An 8,457-nucleotide genomic window follows, 5' to 3' on the forward strand; every position below is an offset into this window, starting at 1 on the left:
GAAGGAGATCAGCGACGATGAGAAAGAGGTAGGGAGAGACTGGGTCGCCCTGCCTCAAGCCATTTTGGCATTGGATCCATCTGCCCGGAACCCCGTTCAGAAGAATGGCCGTTTTGCTGGTGAGGAGGATGTTTTGGATCCACCGGCGGAAGGTGGAGGAGAAGCCCCGCACAGCCAGAATTTTTTGTAGAGCAGGCCGTGCGACAGAGTCGAAAGCTTTTCAGAAGTCCAACTTGAATACCATGGTAGGTTTTTTGCGAGAGTGGCAAGAGCTAACGAGATCGGCTGCGAATACAAAGTTTTCAGCGATGTTTCTACCTGAAATGAAAGCCGGTTTGATTGCCATGAACTAGCATAGGGATGAAAGGTTTTAGGCGAGAAGTAATAACTTTTGCAACAGCTTTGATCGGGCAATTTTGCAGCGAGATGGGCCTAAAGGCGTCAGGGGAGGTCGATGCATCCTTCTTAGGGAGGAGAACAATGTGGGCACGGTTTAGACGTTCTGTGTCAGCGGTACCTTGGTGGAAATGTGAGAAGAAGGGAAGAATAAGGTGTTTTACTAATGGCCAGAACGATCTATAGAAAGTAGGCCCAAAGCCATCCGGACCCGGGCTAGCTTGGGGGTTCATAGAGAAAAAAGCATGCTTAATTTCATCTTCGGAGAAGGGTGCATCGAGGGCGTGGAGTCCAGGCACTGTGTGAGGGTATATGGATTTTAGGTCAAAGGACTAGGTTGTCGGTCCTGGGGTGCCAATTAGAGAGACAAGGAAATCTCTAAGAATTTCCGCTTTCCGGGGGTGCGCAGAGTATTCGGATCCGTCACGTGTGAGGGTGAAAATTTTGTTCTTACGTAGTCGTTGAGATGCTGATATGTGAAAGAACTTGGTATTTTCTCCTCCGTGGATAGCGCGAGAGACTTTTGCATGCCAGCGCCAGTATGTCATTTTCTCGTGGATGGCACTCTTGAGCAAGGAGATGATGATTTTGCGGGTGAGCGACTCTGGCTGAGATAGGGTTCTAGTTTCTTCAACGAGGTCTAAGGCTGTGATTGCGGCTTGGCAGCGAGCCTCGCGAAGATGGGTGGGGATACGAGAGCGTTCCCAAGTCTTAAGACGGGCACGAGTTTTTTTGAGCGCAGAGACGAGGGAGGCACTAGCATTGTTTGGCGATGAGGGCTGTGGAGTCCAGATTTGAGCAACAATGTTCATGCAGGGCCGGGAGTTGGCCCAAGCAGCTTCGAATTTGAAGAAGCTGGATCTAGGGATGGAGGTGGTGACATGGATGAGGAGTGGAACGTGATCGGACGTAAAGCGGGATCGAGAGGAAAGGGAAGTGTTGGGGAAAGTATGTGCTCATGCAAGGTTAAAGAAGACTCAATCTAGCCGTTCTAGGGTGGGGGAGGCACGGTTGTTGGACCAAGTAAACCTACAATCGAGTAAGGGAAATTCGATGAGTGCTAGGTTATCTAAGGTTTGGTTGAACGCATTGGCTTAGGCGGGGTGGAAGGCGGTGTTATTTTTCTCGGAGGGGAAACAAATAAGGTTGAAGTCGCCGGCGATGAGCCAAGGGGTGTCATCTGGTTGTGCGATAGAGGTGAGTTCGTCTAAGAACGCTAACTTGATAGAGCGCGAAGAGGGAGCATAGATGTTAGTAATGGCAATGTGGTGTGCGGAGGTAGTTGATTGGAGGATTAGTGTGGATGAAAAGGTTAAGTGGGAGAAGGACACAACTTGAAAGGAGGCAGAGTTGATGGCCAAGATGGTGCCACCCGCGGTTCCGACCGCTGGCAAGGAAAAAACGTGGTTGGTCTGGGGTGGTAGGAAGGATTTTATTTTGCTGTCGGAAAGAGAGTCGAGTTTTGATTCTTGTAACAGCGTGATGTGTGGTTTTGTTATGATTAGTTCGGAGAGCACGTCAGAGCACTTATCATTATCACCAAGTCCTCGTACATTCCAAGAGAAGATTAGAAAGGCGACATTACTCATTGAGATCGATCAAGCACCAATAGACAACAACGTAGTGCATCTGGCATACAGTCACGGCGGCTACAGGTGAGGCCAAAAGTAGCATAGGAACATGCGAGAGGGGAAACGAAAACCAAAAGAAACGCGATCTAATGGTGGTGTGCAGAGAAGGTAGGTGAGGTAGAGGTCGCGCCGTAACTCCAGGGTGGCGAGGACGGCTGATCATGGGGCGTCGTCGTCAGTAGAGGCAGCATCCTCGGATCCAAGGATGGCATCCAGCTGCTCGTTGTTAGCACCGCAGAGCAGAGCAATGGGAGCAAGGTCTTTGGAGGAGGCAGGAGGGGCGTCGGGCTCGTGGAGGCATGCCTCCTGGATAGCACGGCCAATGGCCGTGTCGACATCCACAGCAGAGAGGCGAGCGGCCTTGGCCTTGATGGCTTTAGCAAGCATGGGGGAGTAGGTGGCTTGCTTGCCAGCCAACCGCGCACTCCGCCGCAGCTTGTCCTTGGAGGCGGACTGATCGCGCTCTGTCTTGCGGTGCGCCTTGAGTATGGTGCACTCATGTGTGTCCAGGTCCTGTAGGGGAAGGGCTGCGTCCAAGTGTACATCAGTCAGCGGCAGATCAGCAGAGGGTGAGAGATTAGATTGATTGAACACGGGGGAGGGGGGTAGATTGGTTACCAACAGCACGGGAGGACTCGCCCGCAGTGAAAGTGAAGGACGGAGGCGCAACAGGAGCGTCTGCAGGAGCGGGGACCGCAGAGAACGCGGAGGCGCTGGACTGAACCAGCGGGCCGGCGTTCAGAGGAGCGACAGGCAGGTTAGTGCACGGGGTAGGTGGCACCACGGCACCCACCTGGGCGACCGGGCGTATGATAGGTGGGGCAGGAGTGTCAAGAGGGGGTGCATGCACCACGTCCAGCGAGTCTGAAGCGACATGGAGTAGCGGTGCATGCATGTCATCCGAGGCGGCCGAATCGTCATCGGAGATGATGAGAGGCTGGCACTGGGAACCATGGAGGGTGGGAGGTGAGGCTAGTGCTGACTGGGTTGTGTCAGATTCATGAAGCTCGGAAGGGGCATGAGGTGCGACCGGCCTAGTGCCACCATAGGTGGGGTCGGTGTGCCACCCCGCACGTATCACAGAGACGACAGGAGCAATGTGATCAGGGGAGAGCAGCCGCGGAGAGGCGCGTTGCGAGGCAGGAGCAGAGTCACCGTCAGAGGAGCCATCACTAAACGAATTGGCACCATCGCCGTGGTGCCAACGGGAGACCTCTACAACTTTGGCGATCTTAATCTCATTTATGGGTGGGATCTGAATGACAATGCTTGGAGGGGCTGGCTTGCCAGATTGTAGAAGGACGAGGGCACGGACTGACGTGTAGTCGATGCCATGGAGGCAGAAGTCATCAATGGCACACACGTCGCCAAGGAAAGTAAGGGCGAAGCGTATACCATCTTCGTGCCATAGCTCATGTGGAAACTCTGAGACTTCGACCTCAGCAAGATCAGTGTATATGGCAGTGGAGCGGTCAACGTGCTCGACCGGCTCAATAGTGATGGAGTTTCCCTCGTATTCGATGGGGCTATGGTTGAGCACGTCATTGCATGCGGCTGGTGTGTGAAAGGTGAGGCAGGCGATCCCTCTCTAGGAGCCGCCTATGATAAAGGCAGGATTGCCGCAAGTGTGCTGGATGGCTCGACGGATGAGGGGGTGGGGTTGGGGACTGGTGTGCGAAGGTGGACGAAAGCAAAGCGACGCGGGCAGTGGACGAGACAAGGAGGAACTGCGACGAGTGGCATTTCTCCATAGGGGGGCAGCAGCCCGGCCTCATGGGCCGGACGGGGCAGATCCACCTCGGTGTCAGTCTCGAAGACGTGAGACGAGGCTCTGGTGTACTGTGAGGCGAGGAAAACATCGGCGAGCCGGTCCCTCAGCTCCTGTGTGTCGAAGGGTGGATAGTGCGTGTGGTTGAAAGCTGGTGGGAGTGAGGTAGGCGTGGGTGGAGGTGCAGAGGATCGTGGTGGGGAGGGAGGTGGCGGAGCTGGAGGGGCGGGTCCGACTGGAGTGCCGTGGAGGATGAACGATGAGGGGACGCAAAGAGCGGGGAAGGGCTCGGAGAGGATGATGGGGACGTCACCGATCATGAGTGTGCGGGATGCGCGAGACGAGGAGCCGGTGGAGTCCATGCTGCGAGTGGAAAAGGCTGGATTAGGTTGAGAATGGAAAGCGTCGGGAAGGGGAGGGAAGATGGGCCAAATGCGCTTGTATCTGCACTCACGGCTGCGGTGGCCGTTCCTCCAGCAGCGGGCACAGCGGACGGGGTCACGACAAGCTTCGACTAGGTGATCTAGAGCTAGAGGATAAAAAAAGAAGAAAAAAAAGAGGAGAAGAAGAAGAATAGTGGAGAAGAAGAGAAAATAGAATATATTCTATTTTCTCTTCTTCTCCACTATTCCTTTCTTCTTCTCCTCTTCTTTTTCTTCTTTTTTCTTCTTCTTATTTATTTCTCCTCTTCTTTTCGGTAGAGGAAACCCTAAATAGCAAGTATCGTGGGTGTGAGATACATGTGGCCGTCGGTGTCGGACACTACATCCACGTCCCACAAGTGACGTGGGCGTCGAAGTCCGCGCCACTTGTGGGATGTGGATGTAGTGTCTGACACCGACGGTACATGTATCTCACACCGACGATACTTTCTATTTAGGGTTTCTCCTCTACCGCTCGGCGACCCTCGACGACCCTCGTTCCCGATAAAATAAAGAGGAAGAAGAAGAAGAAAAAAGAAGAGAAGAAAGAATAGAGGAGAAGACTTCCTCTTCTTCCTCTCCTCTTCTTCTCCCTCTTCTTCCCCTTCTTCCTCGCCTCTCTCATGAATGTCCGACGTTCTCGACCCCCCCCCCACGTGTCGAAGAAAAAAAAGAAGAAAAAAAATAGGAGAAGAAGAAAGGAATAGAGGAGAAAAGAGAAAATAGAATATATATTATATTTTTCTCTTCTTCTCATCTATTCCTTTCTTCTTCTCCTCTTCTTTTTCTTCTTTTTTCTTCTTCTTATTTATTTCTCCTCGTCTTCCTCTCCCCTCTCGGCGACCCTAGACCCCCTCTCGACCCTCGACCCCTAGGCGACCGTCGACCCCTCTCTTTTTTTTTCTTCCTCTTATTTTTTATCCTCTTCTTCCTCTACCGCTCGGCGACCCTCGGCGACCCTCGTTCCTGATAAAAAAAGAGGAAGAAGAAGAAAAAAAAAGAGGAGAAGAAAGAATAGAGGAGATCTTCTCCTCTATTCTTTCTTCTCCTCTTTTTTCTTTTCTTATCCTCTTCTTTTTTATCCTCTTCCTCCTCTCATGTTCGATGACCCTCGACCCCTCGGCGACCCTAGACCCCCTCTCGACCCCCTCTTCTTCTCCCTCTTCTTCCCCTTCTCCCCGCCTCTCTCATGAATGTCCGACGTCCCCCCTCCCCCCCTCATCATCATCTATCATCCCCCCTCTCATGTTCGACGACCCTCGACCCCTTGGCCGCCCTCTCGACACACCCCACGACCTAAAATGACCTAAAATGAAAATAACCTAAAATTCACTAAAGTTATCGATGACCCTCTCGACACACCCACGAATAAGAAAATATATCATCTTCTTCATCTCCTCTTCTTTGCATATTCACATAGCCACATACACATACATAGCCACATACATATAGAACTTTTCTGAACATATATATATAGCCACATTCATATAGAACTTTTCTGAACATATATAGATGATTTTCTAAAAATGTAACTTTTGCATATATGAACAGAGAGCAGCGGCGGCAATGGGTGGCATCGTCGGCGACGGGGATGGGAAAGGGGGGAGCTCACTGGGGGCGGGCGGCGACGGGGAGAGAGCCAGCGACGGGAAAGGAGGACGGCGGGCTCGGGGATGCCGGCGACGGGGACGGCGTGCGCGGGGCGGCACGCGGTGACGGGGACGACGGGCTCGGGGTGGCACACGGCGACGGGGACGGCCGCGGGCTCGGGGCGGCACACGGCGACGGGGACGAGGAGGCGGGGCTCGGGGCAGGGCGGACGGCAGCGAGCTCGGGGCAGGGCGGCCGGCGACGGGCAGGAGGGCGCGACGACGACGACAGCGACAGGGCGCGGCGACGGCGATGGGGCAGGGCGCAGCGACGGCGACGGGGCAGGGCGCGGCGACGGCGACGAGGAGGACGAGCAGCCTGGCGGCGTCGGCGATGGGGAATGGAGCAGTTGGCGAAAATTTCCAAAGTGTGGGCTTATATAGCAGAGCCTTTAGTCCCGGTTCGTGGCAGCAACCGGGACTAAAGGTGGGCATTAGTCCCGGTTGGTGCCACCAACCGGGACCAAAGGCCAATTTTCAGCAGCCCAAAGGGCGGGAAGCGGCGGCCTTTGGTCAAGGGCGCCGGCACTGGTTTATAAGCGCTGGTGTGCCTCCCCATTCGAGCTCCTCTCTAATGCAGGCTTTCGGGCCTAAACTTGCTACTGCCTATGGGCCTATTGGGCCTTCTGCGGGCCTGAATCCTGGCCCATGTAGGGTTTCTAGTCGTATTCAGGCCGTGGAGGCCCAGTAGGAGGCATTTTTTTTGGTTTTTCTTTTTTATTTCTACATTTTTTTGGTTTTTTATTTTTTTATTTCTACTTAAAACTAAATACTTATAGTTTTTTAGTGATTTCTTTTTAATTTTAGGTCACAAAAATTATAAACTTTCTGTTAGTGCCATTAGTTTTAAAATTTTGAATAGTTTAAATTTGAATTTTATAAAATTTGTGTGAATCACTAGTTTATGAATAACTTTACTATAAAAATAGATTTTTTTTTCTTCTTTGCTATTTATTTTTTATTTATACTTACAATTAAATACTTATAGTTTGATTTTAGGTCACAAAAATTATATTCTTTTTGCTATTGAAGAATATTATAGTTTTATTTTAGTTGATCATAACATAATATTTTAATTGATTGTTTTTATTTTCATAAAAGTTTTGTAGTTCATTCTGTTTGCTATTAATTCATTCTTTGAGCTAAATGACTCTGAAATTGGAAAGCATTTCAAAATGAACTCTGAAAAGGTTGAAAGTTGGCATGGTATCATCATTTCACTCACATAGCATGTTCTAAAAAGTAGAGAGGGTTACGACAAAAACTTGATGCACTTCGTGTACAAAATGGACAATCACTTTCGAAGTATCAAAGTTTCGAACCATAAGACATGAAAGCATTTCAAATGAACTCTGAAAAAGTTGAAAGTTGGGATGGTATCATAATTTCACCCACATAGCATGTGCATGTACAAAACGGACAAATGGTAGCATGTTCGTCTGTTACAAATTTAGCATGGTATCATCATAATAGTTGCGGGAGAAAGTCTTCACTTTTTCTTCGCTTGTGTCATTTGCTTATTGCGCCGTAACCATGGATAATCTTCATTATTTATCAGGATGCTTGGGTCAGCCTTGACATTGAAGGGAGAAATTTCATGAAACTTTTCATAATCTTCAGACATGTCTGTCTTGCCGTCCATTCCCAGGATGTCCCTTTTTCCTGAAAGAACTATGTGGCGCTTTGGCTCATCGTATGATGTATTCGCTTTCTTATCTTTTCTTTTTCTCGGTTTGGTAGACATGTCCTTCACATAGATAACCTGTGCCACATCATTGGCTAGGACGAACGGTTCGTCAGTGTACCCAAGATTTTTCAGATCCACTGTTGTCATTCCGTACTGTGGGTCTACCTGTACCCCGCCGCCTAACAGATTGACCCATTTGCACTTAAACAAAGGGACCTTAAAATCAGGTCCGTAGTCAAGTTCCCATATGTCCACTATGTAACCATAATATGTGTCCTTTCTGCTCTCGGTTGCTGCATCAAAGCGGACACCGCTGTTTTGGTTGGTGCTCTTTTGATCTTGGGCGATCGTGTAAAATGCATTTCCATTTATCTCGTACCCTTTGTAAGTCAATACAGTCAAAGATGGTCCCCTGGACAACAAGTACAACTCATCACAAACAGTGTTGTCACCTCTGAGATGTGTTTCCAACCAACTGCTGAAAGTCCTGATGTGTTCACATGTAATCCATTCGTCGCATTGCTCCGGGTGTTTGGAGCACAGACTGTTCTTGTATTCATCGACATACGGGGTCACCAAGGTAGAGTTCTGTAGAACTGTGTAGTGTGCTTGAGACCAAGAATATCCGTCCCTGCATATTATTGAGTCTCTTCCAAGAGTGCCTTTTCCAGTCAGTCTCCCCTCATACCGCGATTTAGGGAGACCTATCTTGTTAAGGCCAGGAATGAAGTCAACACAAAACCCGATAACATCCTCTGTTTGATGGCCCATTGAGATGCTTCCTTCTGGCCTAGCGCGGTTACGGACATATTTCTTTAGGACTCCCATGAACCTCTCAAAGGGGAACATATTGTGTAGAAATACGGGCCCCAGGATGACAATCTCGTCGACTAGATGAACTAGG

Source organism: Triticum urartu, chromosome 2 (genome assembly GCF_003073215.2).
Source record: "Triticum urartu cultivar G1812 chromosome 2, Tu2.1, whole genome shotgun sequence".
Lineage (NCBI taxonomy): Eukaryota > Viridiplantae > Streptophyta > Magnoliopsida > Poales > Poaceae > Triticum > Triticum urartu.